Genomic DNA, 20,873 nt, shown 5'->3' with positions numbered 1-20,873 from the left:
CACAAAACAGGTACAGCATGTCCAGTAGAAATTCAAGTCCTACCAAACTGCCCCGCTCATGTGCCTGTATCAGGATCAGAAGGCATAATTTTTAGTGCAGTGGGCAGAATTCAGTGTCCCTTGGGCACCCTCGATTTTAGCTTTTGTGCTGAGACTGTCCACAAGGGTACAAAACAGAGCCAATAGTGGTGGAGTTTCTGTGATGTGGAGACATGGGGTGGGATTTTTCAAAAAAACCACTCAATATTGGCTTTATTCTGCTCCTTTTCAGTCAATAAAATGGGAGTTTTACTTTTGACTTCCATGGAAGCAGAGCTAGACCAGTGCTGAGTGCTTTGGAAAATCCTGTCCTTGAGACACATTGCAACTCCCAATTAAGTCAATGGAAAGATTCCATTGGGAGTAGCAGAACCGATCTCATGTCCACTAAGTTCAGTGTCTCCTTCCACATACCTCACTAAACAACCATCAGATGGTAAGAAATAGAACTGGGGAAAAAAAATTTGACTGAAAAACTTCACAAGTCTGTCAGCCTCGCTGAATTGTTCATGTAGAAAACAAAACACAATTCTGAAAAAATGAAGAGTTTCAATATTTCAGTTCAAAACTGCTTTTTGTTTAAAAACAATTCTTTCAATTTCATTTTTTAAAAGATCAAAACATGAAAAATGCTTGAAACTGAAAAAGAAGATTTAGTTTTTGGTCGAATGACGTTTCCTTTGACGAGGTACACATTTTTACTTTCTGATTCACTGAAAATTTTCATTTTCAATTTGACCCCCCAAAGCATGTTTTTCACGAGAATTACCAATGAACCAAAAACTCAGCTCTAGTTACAAATGCTCTGAGTCTCTTCAGGAAGCTCATTGAGAGGCTCCAGCTGGGTACTGCTAATGACATTTTCTTTTAATTGATAGTAGCTGTTTGTTATGACAATCGGTGTGTTTGGAACAGAAGCCTGCTCTGTTTTCATAGCCAAATGGAATACTGAGTGAGAGAATGGGACTCCTACTCCTAAATGTGAACATTCTGGGGAAAGTAACAGGACTCAAGGGCTAACGCACAACATGGAGAACACTTCCTGAACAAGAGGATTGGATGGTGTCTGCCATGTCAAACAACCAGAAAACAGAAGCGCCAGTACAAAGTACTGTGCGTAAATGGGATAAGTGTCCTTGGTATGTGTGACTTGGTGAATTCTGCAATCCATAGTTCATTGCCTCCTGAATTATTTTCAGATTGTTGAGCATCTCTCTGCTCTTCTTTCTTTTGTCCTCTCTCCTGTCTGCTTTCATCCTTCTGAGTGTATGTGAGTGGTAAAAAAGGGCGTCAGAGCGGCAAACTGAGCTGTAGAAAATTCCTAAGAAAGGAGGGGCTTTTCAAAACCGAACTTCTTCAGATGCTTTCGGCGCGGTGGTTGTAAAAGCACAAGTGCTGCCTCTTTCCTTGAGGATGCTGAGGGATGACCCCAGTGTTGCAGTCATCTCTCTTCTTCTAAAAGGCTGGAGACTTCTCTTTAACAATGCTCAATATCAGGATGCTTCCTCCTTGTTACCTCAGCTGAAACTTCACTCTTATGTTTCCACACGTGCTGTCGTCTAACATTCGCAACTCTGGAAAGAAGGTAACTTTCAAGGAAAATGTATAAAATTCCAGGCATTGGCAAATCATATTCTCTATTAATGGAAGGAAAATAGACTCTCAAAGCAAAAGCCAAAAAAAAAAAAAAATCCAAACAATGAGGAAAAGAGACACTTTTTAGAAAGACAAGGTGGGTGAGGGAATATCTTTTATTGGACTAACTGCTGTTGGTGAGAGAGATAAGCTTTTAAGCTTTACACAGAGCTCCACAAGACATCAGGTGGGCTGGCAGTGCTTTCTGATCATTGAATCATACAGCCCGGTTTAATTTTCTCTTCAGCATGACTTGGTAATAACACGTACCTAATGGAAACCCATCACCAAAATGTTTAGTCATCCTCCCGTTGCATAAAAGATGAAGCTAATCATGTTTTAAAGAGACTAAATATTAGAAGGAAATAAAAAAGGTTCGTTATGTCTGAGTCAGGAATATTAAACATCTGTGACCGAGGAGAGGGAAAGCAGAGATTGAGTTTGATGTCTGAGTGGAAACCCTGCAATAAAAACAATTAAGGAATTAGTGTAAAAGGATTCAGCATTTTTTAATATCATTGACCTTTGAAGTCCACTGAATCTCTTTTACTTTTTCGGATTACAAAGTACCTTTAAAAGCCCATCTGGGAAAACGACAATTTAGAAAATGGAAAATGCATTCATTTGGCTTGGTTCACAACATTACCCAGGAGATAGTATTTCTGTCTCTCATTTCCTAGTCACAGAGCCTTGTAAAGCTGTAGCTCCCAGACAGTCACCGTCCTCAGTAGATATGTCTAGGACCCCAGGGTATTTTGCCTTGTTGTGCTGCCTTCCTTTTCTGCCTGACCCCCTGCCCCAAATTGGATTAGGTCTATCATGCTTAAGGGCAAAGAGTGGCATGTTAATTATCCCCATACTAACGTCAACAAAACTGGTAAGTGCTAGAGAATTGCAAAAGCAGCTTTTAATACAGCCAGTGGACAATATTTTGAGTCAGCATGATGTAATGGCATCTACCGGCACAAAGTAAGCTAATCAAATAGTAGATAACGATTGTTCCAAAGTAATGCTGGGCTACAGAGCTGAAGAGTTTGTGGGTCAGATCCTAAGGTGGTGTAAGTTGGTGTTATTCCATGGTGTGAGTGTTTTTTTTTAAATGGAGCAATAATTGGCTGCTTTTCACCAGCTGGGATTCTGGCCCTGATTCTGTAACTGTGTCTTTCAGTATACATTGAGAACAGGAAAATCTAGGCTGAATAGGAAGGAAAAAAATCTGGAGCTATTCCAACTGCTCAGTACTGTGGCACCCCAGACATCTAAAGTACTAACAGGACACCAGGAGTACCATGGCGTGGGAGCAAGCACTGAAGGACATGTGGCTAAATGAAGGGGTATTTTACTAGGTCTGGCAGAAAGTGAAGGTGACTTAAGTAGTTGCCACGTAGGGTGAAACAATGACAGTTCCTATTTGGGCCCTTAAGGAAGGCAGTCCAGCAGAGGATTAGGGCTCCTCAGGCTGAGTGCCTCGGGTGCCCTCTCCACTCCAGCCTCTGCTAGAGAGAAATAGGAGCTTGCAGGTTTCCAGGTTAGGATAGGCTAGTGGTGTGTCTTCTTGAGGCCCCTCTGCACTGGTTCCTTGACCAGTCTCTGTTGCTTCACCACCGGTTCTGCACAGACCTGACTGCTGTTATGATGTTTAACATCTGTCTGTTGATGCATGGTTTGGGCCCTGCATGTGGTTCGCTGACAGTCTCCCCTGTATTCAATATTCTTCCCGCTCCGTTTGCTATGAGGCTACCGCTTCTCCAGGTGTAAGGTTACTTCCTGAGACGTAGTATTCCATAGTGTTTCTGCCCCTACTGGCCAGGGGAAGGGGATGTGTTGTGTGTCTTCCCTGGAGGCCCATAGATCAGTGGGGAAGGAATGGCAGGTTCCTGCTTAGCCGACCTTCTTGCTGGACTCCCAGCTTCTTACTCCTCCACTGTCTATGTTGTTCAACATTCTGTCATCTTCTTTTCCAATGCCAGCTTGTGCGAATTCCTTCCCATGCCTCCTGTGTCTAACTATTCTAGATTCAAAGTCCTCATCCTAAAGATCCCACCAAACTGCCTACTTCTGTGCTATTATTTTCTTACACTCCCCCTCATGCTCGTCCCCATCCTCTCACTGTTCTGTTCCTCTCTTATGCATCTTCCAGCTTTTCTCCTATGGTGTATTTAAGACTGTGCTGGAATTGCAAGCTATCAGTTTAAGAAGGAGTGGGGGAGGGTTCCTATCCCTGCTTGCAGGCTAGAGAGCTCTGCAGGCATGCATTTGATCAGAGTCAGCCTGGAAAGAGCCAGCCTAGAACAGACTGGGGTGAGGGTCTGCTTCGCTGCCTAAGGGAGCAGCCTGCTCTCTCTCTCTCTCTCTCTCTCTCTCTCTCTCTCTCACTCTCTCTCTCTCTCTCTCTCTCTCTCTCTCTCTCAGGGTTTGGTTACTGTGTGTTATTGTTCTGGATTCTATGAATTAAAGGAGCTATATACTGCAATCTTCCAGCAATACTATTTTATGTTTTTATCTAAACTTCTCTATTTGTATAGCATGAACTTAACAGCATCTTCTCCCTTCATGCTGGTGGCCACTCTTGGAACAACTTCCAACGTCTTCTTCAAAGTGCCCCTTCTCCCTGTAACATGAATAAAGAAACTAGAGTCAGATGGTCCGTGTTCCCTGGAGGGAATGTTACTGAGGGGACTCCAGGAAAACAGGGAACACGGGGAGTTAAGTTAGGAGCAACTGAGCCACTTGGACAGAACAGTGCATGGTGTTTAACAAAGTTCCACTCGTTGAGCTTCACCTGTGTTCAGCTTCACTGTTTGCTAATGAAAAACTCCTCAATGAAGTTCACTTTAAAACCTCCCTTTCACAAATACTTGCGGTTTGTTTCTTTACCAATGAAATCTCCACACCTTCCTCCCATTTGACCCATTCTCTTGTATCTTGCCGTATCTGTCGTAGGTTGTAACCTCTTCACAGCATGCCCATGTGTCACAGGTTGAGTTGGCCGTTTGAGAGGGGTTCAAGGTTCAGATCTGTTCCTGGTTCATACCCGAGACAAGGCGTACTGGGACTTTTAGTCCAGAGGGACTAGGAGAATTGTAGGCTTGGAAAGAGTGCACACTGGGAAAGGCTGTAGTAGCAAAATAATGAGCTCCCTGCTCCAAAATAAGAGGTTGGCCAGGGAAGAAACAAGATCTATTGAGGAGCTATCTATCTGGATGAAATATGGCCTACTGTTGGCTATCAGTCAATTTCAGAGAGCCTGGGAAGATGCCTAGAGAGACAACCAAGGAAGTGAGGAAAATATGTTGATGAAGAGACATTGGGGATAGAAAGCCTGTTTGGGAGACCTAGTGAGGGCATGAGCTGTGTGAAGAAGCTTAGTAGTAAACGTACCGCTTGTGAGCCCCTGAACTGAGGGTGGTGAGTCTCTTCACAGAGGGGTGACAGTTTTAGATTTGTCCTTTAACCTCAAGGAGAAGACTTTTGGAGTTTGACTGGATGGTTGAACTGCACAATCACTGAGGGAATGGCGGTTTCACCATGAAGAAGGAATAAGTCACTGCTCCACTGTCTTATTCTACATTTTGTAAGCTGGTGAGCACACTGATGGCACTATGTCAATGTTTAGAAAATATTGCTACCATTAATAACAGTGAGGTCTGTTAGATTGCAAAGAGCCTCCAAAGGAAATTGGTGAGGGACCCTAAGCAGTAAATATGAGACCCATTTTCCACTATAAGTGCTCATAGAACAGACAACCGAGCTACCAAAAGCATCAAACTGTGTGGTTTCCCTTTCCTCTTAGAAATGTGAGTGAATTCACTTTCCATGAAAGTGACAGACTGGTTCACCAAACGCAGTATGAGCCATTCACAGATAGTTCATTGACTTCTGTGAGAGCATTTGTGATATATGGTTTTATTCAATATGAGTAATAAGATCACAATTTGGCCCTATATGAACTGCTCAGGATCACACAGGAAGCCTATGGCAGGTCCAAGACACAAAGCCAATCAGTGGAGTGCTTCTCTAGTTTGTTACCCCCAAAAGTTTTGTCTCCGCACCTAGGTTTTGTTTTTTTAAAGAATTGACAAATCCAGAATTATATATAATGTGAAGCCAATACATTGCTTAGATTGCCTCTGGATTTGTAAAGAAAAAAAATTGCACATGGAAAACATGGGCCAAATTCTTCTCTAACCTCAGATATAGCTGAGTTGTTCCAGTAGAATTTAGCCATCTTCAGATGAGGGTAGAAGAAAATACATGTATGTGTGAAGGAATTTTCTCTGCTATTTTTCAATCAGTACAATGAATATAAATCAGTTCAGTAAATTTGGGGTTCTTTGGTGCTATCAATCTCTTTAAATGATCCAGGACAGTTTTTCTCCCTGTCACACTGCAGAAAATTGACATCTCAATGGGACAACTCGAGCTAAAAGATAAGCATGTGCTTAGGCGCTCTGCTGAATTAAAACCTCTATGAATAATGGTCACATAACACCCAAGTGGACTCATTGTGTTTGTTGCTCATTTTTGTCTTAGCTGACCATCTCCAATGCATGCACGTACACACTGATATAAGTATCACATTTTCAGTAACTTTCAAGAAATGTGAGAATGAAAAATGTTCCCTAAAAGGCTATAAAAGAAATATTAGCGACAGCTTAAACCACAAGGGATAAACAAAATGATGTACTGTGACTGACACACATCATATATAACAATCAGGGCTTATGTTGGCTACTGAGTTACATTTACAGTGAAAGTAATACAGTATATAATTTTATAGATACTGTTCAATCATGTAAAATGTTACAATTAATGTCACTGTAACAGGCACTGTACAAAGCACTCCTATAAATCAGTGGTCAAATTATGAACAGTTAATAATTCTGCTAAAATCAGTGGGTAAGATGAGGGATTGTTAGACCTGTGCATGCTCTCCTGAATTCATTAGGGGCATTGCCTGAACACAGCTCTGAAAAATTTCGCCCGATATTGGCAAATTAACTTTCTTTGTTGTAATTGCTTGGGAAGCATTTCCTAAATTAGGAGAGGTGCAGGGATTTCCTTGTCCATGTAGTGCCTCCCATAATAGGGCACTGATCACGGGTTCCTATATAAGTAATAATAGTGGCATATTACGGGCCTGGTTCAGAGCCATTCCCTGGCTACAACTAACTGCTGTTTATGTTTTCCCTTTTTGTGAGCTAGTTCATTTACATAAAACTATTTTAAACAGCAGCAACGAAATTATTTCTTAATGGTAAAGAATGAATGGAAATGACCCAGTTTACCTGAAATGTGATTTTCCCCAAGCAATAGCTGACACCAGCAAGTCTTGCTTCAGACTAGGGCTAAACAACAGCACTTTACACAAATGAAAGCAATTCAAAATTAATGGTACGAATGTAAAAGTGAAATAATGTAAGAAGTGGGAAGCCTCACTTTGACTTTTTTTTAAAATAAACGTTCAGAACCCGAGTTTTGCTGTATTCCTGGGGTAATTTAGATTTAGATAGTTCTACTTTTTCAGCGTTCATTGATGGTACTTCTGATGGCCAAGATTCACAGCATTTCGTAATATGTGGCTGTTTCATCTTGTGTTTTAACTGAATTATCAGAACAAAGTAAGGGCCAGATTATGATACTATTACTGATTTATTATTAAATAGTACCTTACATTACAAACAGTCCCATTGAAGTCAATAAGGGGAAGCAACTCTGAAGTAAAGTGCTAATAATTGTGAGTAAGGATCTCAAACTCTCCCTGCTGAATTATAACAACACTGAGCACTTCAATTTTTCTTTATAAAGATTTAGCTACTACATTCCTGTGTAAACCATGGTCTGAATGAGCTCTCCCTTGCCATCTATTCATGAACAAAGGGAAAGACCATATAAGGTGAGTATATTTGCATAAACACGCCTACTTTTCCTAGATGATCAGCAGAGAATGATTAAATTTGGCTGTTTGGGGTTAAGATTCCCTTTAGTTTTGAACACAGGGGTCATGAAATGTTGTTATCCCTATTGTATGACTAAAAGGCAGCAGAATTATACTTAACATGCCCTAATTGAGGGGGGTCACCCTAAATTGAACCATGATTGGGGTGCAGCAGAGGGAAAGGGGAGTGCTGTGATAAAGGGACATCCATCCACTGGACTCTCACACTGCAAGGTGGGACACTGTGGCAAAGGGCTCCTGCCCAAGATACTGTGAGTTGGTGTTCACTGGAACCAGTTTGCCTGTCTATAATTTTAATTATGAGAAATAGAAGCATTTCTGTATGTAATATGCTGACTTAGGGAGTGTGATCTTCTCTTCCTCTATCAAATATAGCAGATTGCTCCCTTCTCACTGCTAATGGAATTGCTCCTTTAGCTCAAATGGTAGCGGGTTGTGCTTTTGGTAGGTTAAAAAAGCCCTCAGTTCTGTCCCTACTGACTACTGTAGGGATTATATATACCTGTTCATGGTGTATTACATGTACACAGTAGATCACCTTATTTTGATAAGTGATGGAACATTGCTGCTTTGAGTGAGGCATTTTACACTCTGAAACCAATTCTGGTGCTAAACTGGGTACAAAAAACAATAGAAACTGTTGACATTTCTTTCTGTCATCACAAAAATTAAATATAGACATGGAGATCTTAAAATTAAGCATGATTCAGTTTCTCCTGGATACTGTGAAAGAAGGTGTGGAAGGTGAAATGAAATAATACTATACCCTCTAGAGAAGGCAGCTTTTACCCAGACAGGAAACAATGTGAAAATCTAGCCAGAGGATGACAACTAACTGGATATAAGATGTTACGGGTAAATTGAGTTTAGATGGTCTCAGAGATCCATTTCCATTGTGTATAAGTGCAGAGAACACACCACTCAATTGGCAGGTCTGGGAGTCCCCAGGCTTTATAATGAATAGTATGGGATGTGAATTTCCACTAATGTGTGATATTAAGAAATGCTGAGACCACAGCATGATGGAGTCTCCTGGAGCTATCTCACCCTCAAGATAACCTTTGGCAAAAACTTTGAATTGGTAGGAGACAAGAGCAAAGCATTTTTGTATATCAGTGGTGTTTCATACAGTGACTTAGTTACATCTGGAATACCTTATTTATTTGAACTTTTACCATAAAGAAATTATGGGGATGGGGAAGAGGGACAAAATGAGGGATGCTCTTAAATTGGCCACCTTTAGTTTTTCATTTTTATTTTTGAAAGGGAAAAGCTGTGTTGATGCCTCTTAATGTGCCCCGACCTCTAAAAATATTCTTACTCTGCAGAAATGATCCAAAATTGTCTAGTTCACAAGAGTTCCTGTGATGTCTTGGATCGCTGCTGTAAAATACTGCAGCGTGTTTTAAAGCCAGTCTTCGATTTCAATAACTTTTATCACAGCAAGGTTTGATGAGGTAGCCAAAGATGAAAGAGTAAAAATCTGTCCAGGGCAGGTTTTGGGGGGTATGAGGGTCTGTTATGGAGTATGTATTTTCCATCATAATTATGGTGTAATTAATCTGTATATACTATAGCTTCCAAAATAAACACATTAAAAGGGACTTAAAGTTGAGTTGCAGATAAAAGATCCCACAAGGATTCTGTAGAATCTTTTATTTTTATTTATTAATGTTATTTTTAGAAACAACATTAGAAACACAGGAAATTCAGAGTTAAAAAGAAACCCAAATATGTAAAAACAGGGACATTTACAGATAAGCCACCCAAACCACCATATCCTGCCCTGTAGTGCCATTGTCTTTGCTCCTTTCATACCTAAGATGCCATTGTGAAAACCTTTGCTTATACTATTAAAAGATGACAGGATCAGACCCCTTCATTATGAGGTGGCTTTATTTTGGGATCAAGAACTTCTGCAGAGGAATTTAAGAAGTTCACTGACCACGGCTTCTCCCATCTTCCCATCATTCTTCTCTTCAGATAAGGGCTTTAAGAAGCCTTCAGTTCATGGAAACTGAAATCTCAAATTTTGAGAAGAGCCATAACTTGTCACAAATCTGTTCATGTAGGACTTCACAGGTGTTTCTATGCTGCCTGCTATGGTCCCTCAGACGTTCATGGGGATGGTGGGCATAAAGCTCTGATGCTACTGCTTTAGAATAGGTTTCAGAGTAACAGCCGTGTTAGTCTGTATTCGCAAAAAGAAAAGGAGTACTTGTGGCACCTTAGAGACTAACCAATTTATTTGAGCATAAGCTTTCGTGAGCTACAGCTCACACAGTATGCATCCGATGAAGTGAGCTGTAGCTCACGAAAGCTTATGCTCAAATAAATTGGTTAGTCTCTAAGGTGCCACAAGTACTCCTTTTCTTTTTGCTTTAGAATAGAGTTTATAGCTAACGTACCTCTCAGTAAGTTACAATATAGCCAAATCAGAGAATGGTCCAAGACATGCAAATTTCAAGGAAGGCAGATTAGGATTAGAATCAGTATCCAAACTCGCCCCGTGTCTCTGGTTCCACAAGGGGCCTATTTCATTAAGCTAGTTTGGATGGAGACGTCAGTAAAAATGGTGTCAAGTATCAGAGGGTAGCCGTGTTAGTCTGTATCCACAAAAACAACAAGGAGCCTGGTGGTACCTTAAAGACTAACAGATTTATTTGGACATAAGCTTTTGTGGAAGAAATGGTTTTTTACCCCCGAAAGCTTATGTCCAAATAAATTTCTTAGTCTTTAAGGTGACACTGGGCTCCTTGTTGTTTCAATAAAAATGGTGCAAGAAAAGCTCCTGAGATTTTTGGCACTCTCAGATCTGAACCTAAAGCCTACCCATTCTTCCCAGTCAAACAGAAGCTCCAGACTTCAGTGTAACTCAAATCTGGGTCTGAATGTTGCCTCCTTGAACCATTTGTAGCTTAATTAGGTTATTTCCTATTTGCTTCTCTAGATGTGACCATGGCTATCATAGTGTAAGGCTTGTGTAGTACATACATACCCAGTTAGTCAGGGTGTAATAAACTGACAGTTGAATCCTTTGCTTATTTTGATCATTAGGTTCCATGGGAGGCTTTTCCCCCAGACTCCTGCGTAAGCCAAGTCAGCCACTTAAAAAAACAAAAGCAAAACGAACCTCCGTTCAGGGACACAGTTACAACTCAACATAAGAGGTAAATGAGAAGCCAAGTTACTTTGATGCCTCTTTTCATCTTCTGGAATCTATTGCCCCTACTTTTATGTATCTTTCCATCTTCCCTGTGCCCCATCTCCAGCAGGGTGCTTTGTAACCTCTACAGCACTGCCATGCATAGCAGCGTAAACTTCTGTTATGCTTCCCCTCTCTTCTCTCACACCACCACATCTTGGAAAAAACCCTAGGCGGTAGAAAAAAAAAGAAAAGAAAAACATGCCTTATTTTAGGCTTTTTGACAGACAAATCAAGTTCTGAGTAAATGTTGAAAGCTATCTGACAAAAATACTCAATTTGAGAAATTTTGCAGCGAAAGACATATTTAGAATCAGCTGACTAAGAGCACAAGGCATTTAGGTTTAGATTTTAATTGTCTGGAAACAGCCTTCTTTCAGATGCTTTTCTGTTTCTGTTCATCCCATTGTTGTTGAGTGACTTCTTGGGTTTCTCTCTTGATCTCCAATCTCTCAGGGCAAAAATACTCAAAAATTGGTGCTTGAAGTTAGTCTTTTAAATAAGTGGTCTCTTTTTTGAATTGCTGAGCACCCACGAACTTGGGTAGGAGCTGCCGGGTGCTCAACACTTGGACTCAAATCTCAAAATAATGGACTAACTTCAGGCACCCAGTTTTAAAACTCTTGGCACTTGCTCACTAGAGAGCCTCCTTTAGCCTAATGTAATACAACATGAGCTCTTAGAATCTGAGGGCCTGATCCTGTGAGGGACAGAACTTCCTCAGTACCTTGTACAAATGGCTGCTTCGCTGTAAAAGTGGAGGTTGGTGTATGGGACAGATCTCAAAACACACACACTACAGTAAAGCATGGACTATAATGTATTCTGCCTCTGTGTCTGTTACAGAGTGAATGTATGTGTGTACAGAGGGGGGAGAGGATGAGATGGCTTTTTGGAGGAAGCAGGTATTTACAAAAACTTTCATGTCTGCTGGCTTTTTTCTCCTTTTTCCTTCCTCTTTACATCTTCCCCAGCTCTTTCTGGAAAAAGGCAGGGGGCGGGGGGAAGAGCACACTTTGTTTTATGGATGAAGAAACTAAACTTTGTACCTGAAACTTCTATTGAAAACAATAAAAGACAGAACAAATTCAGATGGGGAAAGCTACCTTTTCTGATCAGTCCTCCTGCCCACCTTCTGTTATCGGTATTCTGCTTTCTCTACACTGGGGCCCAGTTATTTGTCTTTAATTTTTCTACAAATGAAGCATTAAGTTGTTTTATTTAGAAACTGTATCTACTGACACAATGCAATGGTGCCACACAGACTATCAGTGAGAGTGAGGAGAGACCAAAAGATAGATACAGGTAAGAGAAGAAATGGCGAGGATGAACATTTCCCCCTTCCATTCAGAGAACTGATAACTAAATAAAATGTGTCACTCTTCATATCTTACTCACCCTAAAGAGTGTCTGGCTTGACTAGTACAGAGACCTCCCTTTAACCTGAAACAGGAAGAAAAATCAGCATCTCAGTAATTCATTTTCAATTGCTTATTTATATCAATAAAAAGCTACTGTAAACACAATGCAAATTTCATTAGTTATACACCAGAATAGCTGATGATGTCTTCATGAATATACAAAAAGGATCCCCCTGATACATACCATTTATGCTCTTTTGGTTTCATAAGGAGCATTGCAAGAAGCCTGATTGGATTCCTCTACATGAGCTTCAGTGGAGAAAATATCTTCATATTGGGATTTTTGTTTTGTTTTTAAAGCAAAATATGATGTGCAAGTCACTCTGGCTGCAATATGCAATGGAAATACATTATACCACACATCATGCTTCCAGATTTCCAGCCATATTTAACAAGCTCGGCACTGACAAACATGTATTAGTATGAGATGAAGAGCTGACAGGAAAGGAACTGTGGAACCAAATGGCTTGTGAATATTTTTTTCCCACCTCTGTTGCTCTTGTTCTCAGAGATTAAATTTTTAATCTGAAGTCATCTCCTCTTATCTCTTTAGATAAATTTATTCTACAATAAAATCTTCATAAATTATGAAACAGAATATTCTTCTTCCTTGCAAGGCAATTGTACTAGACTGAAAAACAGAAGGAGAAGGTAAACTTTTGTTTAATGAAGAGTAACTAGTGATTTTTCTGGAAGAAATTTAGAAGCCATTAATGCCTTAATCACTCGATTCTGTGTGCACTGAGGGTAGGATAAATAAACTAATTAAAGGTTAACAGCCCAATTGTGCTGCTAATAGAGTCAATGGTAAAACTCCCATTGGCTTCAATGGGCACTGGGTATTTTCAGTGTTTTGTACATGTCACAAAACCTGTTTAATATCAAATCAGTATCTTGATGACACCAAACGTTAAATTCAGTGATGTGTTAATATAGGGCTCAATCATTTCATTCTTAATTCTCTGTTAGGACCTGAGCCAAAGTCCCACTGCAATGTAGAAGAGTCTTTCCATTGACTTCCATAAGCTTTGGATCGGGCAGCTGGAGTCTATCAGCAAGGTTTGTGAATTGGGTAAGGCCAGGGAATGGAGTGTTCTATTCTTAAACAAGACTGCAGAAGGCAGCGGTGAGAACTTTCCAGGGTGGCCTGATGGGTCTGTTTTGATTCAAAGGCCTCCTAGATTGATACAGCCAGTCAAATATTTTTTTCCATAGGTTTGCTTAAAATTGTTGGTGTTTTTGTGTGTTGTATTCAGACTTCCTGGGTGTGTACCCCTCTTGCTGCCAGACCCTGGGTCTTCTCTTCTTGCAAGGGGCAACCCCATACCTCTGCTGCTCTGAGATGGCTCCCTGGCTTCAGCATCTCCGATTCTCAGGGTGGCTCTTTCAGCAGGTGCAAAAGAGCCTGAACTCTTCTTGGAGACATACTTTCTTGGGAGCTAGGCGATGTTTGCAGCGACCCAAGACAGCCTTTACAAAACAAGCTGGCATTTGTTAGTCAACTGGAATATCGTATTTAGGGATGCCACATTAGAGTGGTAAAGCAAAACCTACATGCCTCTGCTGGCTTGCAGCACTGCCTGCCTCACCCAAATGTCCAGCATTCAGCAGCCCCTGCCTTTGTACAGCTGGTTCTTACAGAACCCCGCTCCAGTCATGCTGTTTTCACATGTCCGGCCCCCTTGGCCATCAGTCATTACAAGTTAAGGGCCCGGTCAGTGGTTTTCCATTACAACTCTAAGGTTAGTCCATTCGTACATGGACAGTTCTTGATAAAACCATTCAGACCCCCCAAACCCTGTTGACACTCAGCCCCTGTCGCTTCACTGTTTACCCTCTGACCCAGGTAAGAATTTATCCCCTGTAGAGAACAATTAGAGCTGGACACATTTTTTGGACATTTGCTGAAAAATGTAGGTTTGGGTTGACAAAAACTATTTGTGAACTTGACTCTAATTCTCCAAAGAGTTTTGGACAGTTTTTTTAAAGCTAGATTCACAAGGGGATTTAGATGCCATGCACAAAACAACCAGAGGAGGTGATGCCATGTCCCCTTTTTCGTCAGTAGCCCAATGATTTCATCACTCACCTGGGATGCAGGAGACCGAGGTTCAAAGCCCCTGGAGCAAGGACTTTAACTCAAATCTCCAAGCGAGTGCCCTAACTGCTGGGTTGTTGGATATAAGGAGGTACCAGCACTTGCCCTCTGTTAACTTAGTTTTCATTTCATTTGCTTTTATTTAAAAAGATGGTTTAAAATACCCAGAAATGAAACATTTCATTTTGAGTCAAACAAAAACGTTGTTTGACCCTAAATTAATTTTTTGTTGACTTTTTCAATTTACTGAAAAATTTCAGTTCAGGTTGAACCAAATTGTTTGGTTTTGTTTTTGGAACCGCCAGCAAACCCAATAATCCGTTATTCATTCAGGTCTCATTACAATACAAAAGTGAATGGGGAAACTGAGTCACGCAAACTTTTCATAAAATACAGAAATTTCCCATGTTCTCCACAAAACCATATTAAACAATAGCCTGTAGGGCATGTGTCCCTCTTGATACTCTCCCAAACTTCCTCTCCTTTTGAAAAAGGGGCTTTATTCTTTATTCCATCCTCTGGAGGCCAAATCTACAACAGCAGCAAACCTGATGTCACACATTTCCCGTCTCACTTCAGTTTCTGCAGTGAGACAACATGACACTGAGCTGGTGATCATAAAGACAGTGTCAGTAGAGCAGAGGTAAAAAATTACTCGCGCTCATAGCTATCATACGACGATGGTAAAGAATCACAGAAAGTCACTTTCTTTTAACACTGAACAAGGAGCTTAATTAGAATAAGTAAATCAGAGGAGATACTGATTTTGAAATTTCATCGTCTCTCTTGCTCCGCTTCACTGCGGAACTTCTGCCTACAAGTCCCACCTGTCCCCCACACACTGCTTAGCTTCCAGCTCCAGTTCACAGAGCCTCACAGTAGCCACTACAGAACCGTGAGCTGACAAATACACCTGGATGCGGAGTTTCAATTTTCCTACAAATGCAAGGAGCTGAAAATCTTCCACATCAGCTGGAATATCCTGTTAATGTTCACATCCCCTCACAAGCAGCATCTCCACTATTACATAAGAGCACATTGTGGGGTAACTCACTACTGTTGCTTCGACTGGTACATTTTTCCGTATGCAAAGTGCCAGTACGAATGCCTTGTTAGGGATAATGGGAAATGTAACCATGGAACCTCCTGCTGGTTACCTCAGGAATTCAGTCATCCCAGCCTCAGAGCACCTCTTGCTGGCCAGTGTCTTCCTACCAGTACCTATTTCCTAGTCAATCTCCATCACAGTACTTCAGGCCCCACATCCCTCACCAGCCCACGGTGCCCCTTCTCTTGGGTACTGCCCAACAGCAGTCCCCTCACACTTGGGGTCCTCCCCTCCCTGGGGAACCCTAATCCCACCTCACCTCAGTGACCCACTGCCAGTCTTCATCTAGCCCCTTCCCTCAGGGGCAAACTGCAGTCCAAAGTGGCCACTCATCTGCCAGGGGGTTGGACATGTTGCATCTTCCTCACCTAGCTGCCTCCCCACAGCCCTAATATCTCTTCCAGCCCTGACAGCAAGGCCTCTGCCTGGGGGTTTGCCAGGCTGGAGCTCTCCCAGGTCCTCCTGCCCTTCCCTAGCACTGCTCTGTCCAAGGTACTCTTTCAGGCAGCCAGGTCCATCTCTCTCCCCAAGACTGGAGAGAGACTGACTATGCCTTCTGGTCTGCCCTCTTTTATACCAGCTTGGCCAGCTCTGATTGGCTGCCTCCCGCCTCTTCCTGATTGACTCTCAGCCCCAGCTCTCTCCAAGGGCTGGCTTTTAACCCTTTCAGAGCTGGAGCGGGGTGACTGCTCCGTTACAGGAAACAATTGAACCAAAGAAAGCAAAAATGAAGTCTTTGTCTTATCTATGCATCAATGCTGCCTATCAAATTACCTCTTTGAACAGGCAAATTCCATAGAATATAAATTCCACAGAAATGTAAAGGTACATTACAGAACAAAACAATGTCATAAAAAGCACATAGCTACACACGCTACATCCCCCATTGCCTTAAAGTGACCACTCCAGGATATTTATTTTGATTTTGACTCTCAGGTGATGAGCAGGTTGGTAGGATATATAGACATTCTAAACAACACATACCAAAACTTACTAGTTTGGGGCCAGCTCCAAGGAGTGTGAAATTTTGTAACCCTTGCAAACTACTTTGTGGGTTTGCTGTGTTCACGAAATGCAGGTTTACAAGCCTCTTTCCCCTATTAGTATTGTGATAGCACCTAGGAGCTTTTCTAGGTTATGCAAATCCTATCCTATGTGCAATGGTCACCATGGATAAAAGGTTTCAGAGTAACAGCCGTGTTAGTCTGTATTCGCAAAAAGAAAGGGAGTACTTGTGGCACCTTAGAGACTAACCAATTTATTTGAGCATAAGCTTTCGTGAGCTGAAGTGAGCTGTAGCTCACGAAAGCTTATGCTCAAATAAATTGATTAGTCTCTAAGGTGCCACAAGTACTCCTTTTCAAGGATAAAAGGAAACATTTGCCAACGGTTACCTCATGATGGTATCTAAGATACTGCAGTATATCACTCTATATTTAGAACAGGAAAACTGTATTTCAGATGCAGTGTTGGTAGGGTCAGAGTTTTACCTGTAACTACGGTGTTAGGGACAGAAGAATGTAAAGCTAGACTGTCACAAATGGGTTGCATGTTATGGGGCCAGAGCCTGAGCTGGTATAAACCAATATCGCTTCAGTGATGTCAATGATGCTACAGTGATTGACACTAGCTGAAGATCTGGCCTATAGAAATTACTTTTAAAAAATATTATTAGAATATTTCAGTTGGTTCCTCTCCCACCTGTACACACCCCTCCTTTGTGGAAAGTCAGCGTGATAACATTCTAGTCAGTCAAATTTCAAGTGTTCAGCTGGATTAGAAGCAAAACACATTCACCCACCCCTGCTTGTGAGATTCTCCAGAGTCTTCCTCCCCGTTCCCCGCTTCAGCGGCTCATTCCAGATTACAAAGCAGCTGGATTGCTACCTTCTGTGACAGTGAATGTATTCTTGATCAGAAAGTAGCAATCATTGAATACATCTTGCACAATGACATCTGGGAGGGCATTGTTCTGCATTCTGCCCAATGAAGCATGTTGGAACACCTGTTTCCTATCTTGAAACTGTTTACAATTGCTGCCGGAGAAGTCAGTGCTGAAACAGCATCATTAAGCCAAGTTATCCTGCTCAGCCACCTGTTGAAAAAGAGAGAGGAATCTATTAAGGCAATCGCAGACCTCAGTTGTGCCCAGAATGACATTAAACACATGTGTCTATAGGCTTTTATGGATGACAATCTCTGTTAAAGTTAGGAAACACGACAGTATACACGAAAAGAAAAGGAGGACTTGTGGCACCTTAGAGACTAACAAATTTATTTGAGCATAAGCTTTTGTGAGCTACAGCTCACTTCATCGGATGCATGAAGTGAGCTGTAGTTTTGAGCATAAGCTTTCATGAGCTGTAGCTCATGAAAGCTTATGCTCAAATAAATTTGTTAGTCTCTAAGGTGCCACAAGTACTCCTTTTCTTTTTGTGAATACAGACTAACACGGCTGTTACTCTGAAACCTATTCTAAAGCAGTAGCATCAGAGCTTTATGCCCACCATCCCCATGAACTTCTGAGGGACCATGGCATGCAGCATAGAAACACCTGTGAAGTCCTACATGAACAGATTTGTGACAAGTTATGGCTCTTCTCAAAATTTGAGATTTCAGTTTCCATGAACTGAAGGCTTCTTAAAGCCCTAATTTGAAGAGAAGAATGATGGGAAGATGGGAGAAGCCATGGTCAGTGAACTTCTTAAATTCCTCTGCAGAAGTTCTTGATCCCAAAATAAACCCACCTCATAATGAAGGGGTCTGATCCTGTCATGGCTGCTACTCTGATACAGTACACACAGGATCTCTGTTATAAGAAAGAGGTTTCCCTGCTGCGAATAGCACTACAGCTATGGAAAAGGGAATGAAACAAAAATGTCTTGGGAGTAGTGAAGTTGGTCATGGATGTTACTCAAAGTATTGGCTTGAGCCTGAGAGATGCTTTTTGCTATGTTGTCATCAGCATGTTGCTTATGCATTCAGCTGCTGTTGTACTGAGAGGAACTACTTGGGTGGTGCTGATGGGGAGGAGGAAGGTTCAGAGAGGGACAGCGAAAAGGGAGAGGAACAGGGTATCATTTGAGAGCAGACTGTGATGTGTATGAATCTGTTGCCAGGTGCTCTTAGGAAAGGGCAGGGGGATAAGTATTTAAAGCTCCATCTAGCAGAATTGCTGCCTTTCAAGCCAGGCAGAACATGCCTCAGTGTATTGGACAACAGTTTCCTGCATGTCAAAGTCTGGCTTCTTTAGACCCAGCTGATGCCTTGGTTTTCTCCTTCTCTGCCTCCATCTGCTACCGAATGTCCTGGAAGCACCTTCTGCAATTGCTCCTAAGAAAGGCACCTCCTGAAGTGACAGTAAAATAACACACAGCTCAAGTAGCAAAACATGTTCAAAAGCTACACAGGTAGATGAGTGGGAGGAATCTGCCTCTGGGCCACCGATGGCTACTAGCTGGGAACTGAGTTCTGAGCATTAGAGGAAATGAGGCCGGGAGATGGGTAGGATTCGTATAATCTGAAAGGAGGAAATGCCATGCCAAGCAAATGTTTCATATTCCCTGTGTGACTGCACACGAGGGGGAAGCCCAGCCAATGGCAGCCTGGGTGTACAAGGAGTGGGAGGAGGAGGCAATACTATGGACCCAGTGAGATACCCTGCAGATCTGCAGGGGCTACCATTTCTTTTGCATCTTTATCTTTGCTAGGAACCATGGCAACACTCTCTGCTCTTCCACTGTGTTGCTTTCCCAATGAAGGATATGAAGGGCTGGCAGCTTTCTATAGGCTTGGAGGGTATGTGCTGCAATTTGGCTTGACTTCAGGGGAATAAGAGCTCAGTCACTTTGTCTTGGGGCTGCAGTTGTGCTAGGGGCTGTACATACACATTGTAAGAGACAGTGCCCGCCCGAAAGAGCTTGCAGTCTAGATGAGAAATCAGACTGCAGCATGTGGAGTGTCTGTGATGGGGTTGTTACCCGGGGTTCTTCCAACCCAAAGCTCTTGGTAGCTTTTACTCTGTGCGAGGTGGCATCAGGAAATAAATCAGGGGAGACACAGCCATCTGACCGATAGATGGCTGGCACAAACAGGACAACACAAGAATGTTTTCACTTAAAGCTAAACTTTACTTAGTCTCAAGCACCGATACACACGTCCACAACAGGTTAGTAAAACACCCCCAACCCTCGATAATTACCAAAGCTGAGTGTGGCTCTCGAGTGGCATAGCAGCAGCCCGTCTGCCGGTGGGGAACACAAGATGCATCCAGAGGAAGAGTCCAGTCTTGAAGAGTCCCCCTACCTCAAACTTTTCCCCCTTATTTATACATTTGTGGCGGTTCAATGATGAGACAGAACACAGATTTATTCAAGCAAGCAAGCTGGTCAGCTGAAAATGGGCTGCTGCCTGTCAGCTTTCCACCTTCTCTTTTATTATATTTCTCCCCCCTGCACATTACCTACTTTCACCGCAAAGGAATGCATGACATTGATTAATATTCTTGTTTTTCAGCTTCTATCTACTACATTCTTAATTCTCAGGCCTTAAGGCCAAGCCAAGGAAGCTTCCCACGATTACTGTCCTTTAATCAAGTTCCCACCTTTAATCAAGTTCCCAGGGTTCATATCTGGTCCTCGTCCTTGGACGGAGCAATGTGTTGCTCCTCACAACGGTCAGGGTGTGCCCTGACTGTTTGCAGGTGGATGGACCAAACATGGGCCCTTCATCTCCCCCTTTTTGTTTAATTATACTCGGCTCTCTCATGGGAGCCGTCAATTTGCTTTTGCGAGCAATTTAACTCCCAAACAGACAAGGACATAACTCGGGGAGCTTGCCAGGGCGTATCTCTACAAAGCCTTAGCAAAGAGGGAATACATTGTACACAGCAGCAGCAAAAAATAAGCCCAATGATTATAAACACAGCATAACCAAAAAGTTGTCGCAGCCAGCCTAGAGATGGCTTGTACTAGTGCAGTTAACCACACGCGCACAGGTGACATCGTTGGCCCCGGCCGGGTACGGTGTGTGGAGGGATATAGCCGTGTGAGGCAAGGTATAGTAGGCCGGGCCCCAATTAGCCATGCCAGAGTACTGGGAAGAGAGATTCGCGTAAGCAGCGAGCATCGTCTCATTCCCTATCTCCTCAGGGTGATGACATACTGGAATAAGGCATGTACCTAACAATTCTCCGGCTTCTACAGAATTAGACAAGCAAAAGTGGGTAACATTTGCTATTGAAGCCAATCTTTCCCATATGTTATATGTCATTCGGGCCCGTAACGGGGGAAGCGCTTCCGAGCCAACCCCCACAGGAAACAGCAGGCACAAAAAGCATACAATCAGTACAGAATTAGCAGTAATTTGGGCGAGAATCGCCACAAACAAAGTCTCAGGAGTCTCTGGCT

General features: G+C 42.3%; 1 long non-coding RNA gene across 1 annotated transcript; it reads right to left on the bottom strand.

Annotated features, from left to right (window-relative positions):
- Positions 1–4,085: 4,085 nt before the first annotated feature.
- LOC122464207 lies at positions 4,086–12,281 on the bottom strand. The gene is made up of 3 exons (XR_006288147.1): positions 12,237–12,281; positions 10,632–10,740; positions 4,086–4,285 (listed from the first exon to the last, which is right to left on the bottom strand). It is a non-coding gene; the product is annotated as an uncharacterized LOC122464207 (long non-coding RNA).
- Positions 12,282–20,873: the final 8,592 nt, after the last annotated feature.

Source organism: Chelonia mydas, chromosome 2, assembly GCF_015237465.2.
Source record: "Chelonia mydas isolate rCheMyd1 chromosome 2, rCheMyd1.pri.v2, whole genome shotgun sequence".
Lineage (NCBI taxonomy): Eukaryota > Metazoa > Chordata > Testudines > Cheloniidae > Chelonia > Chelonia mydas.
Note: the sequence above shows the minus strand (reverse complement) of the source record. Positions and strands in the feature narration are given on the sequence as shown.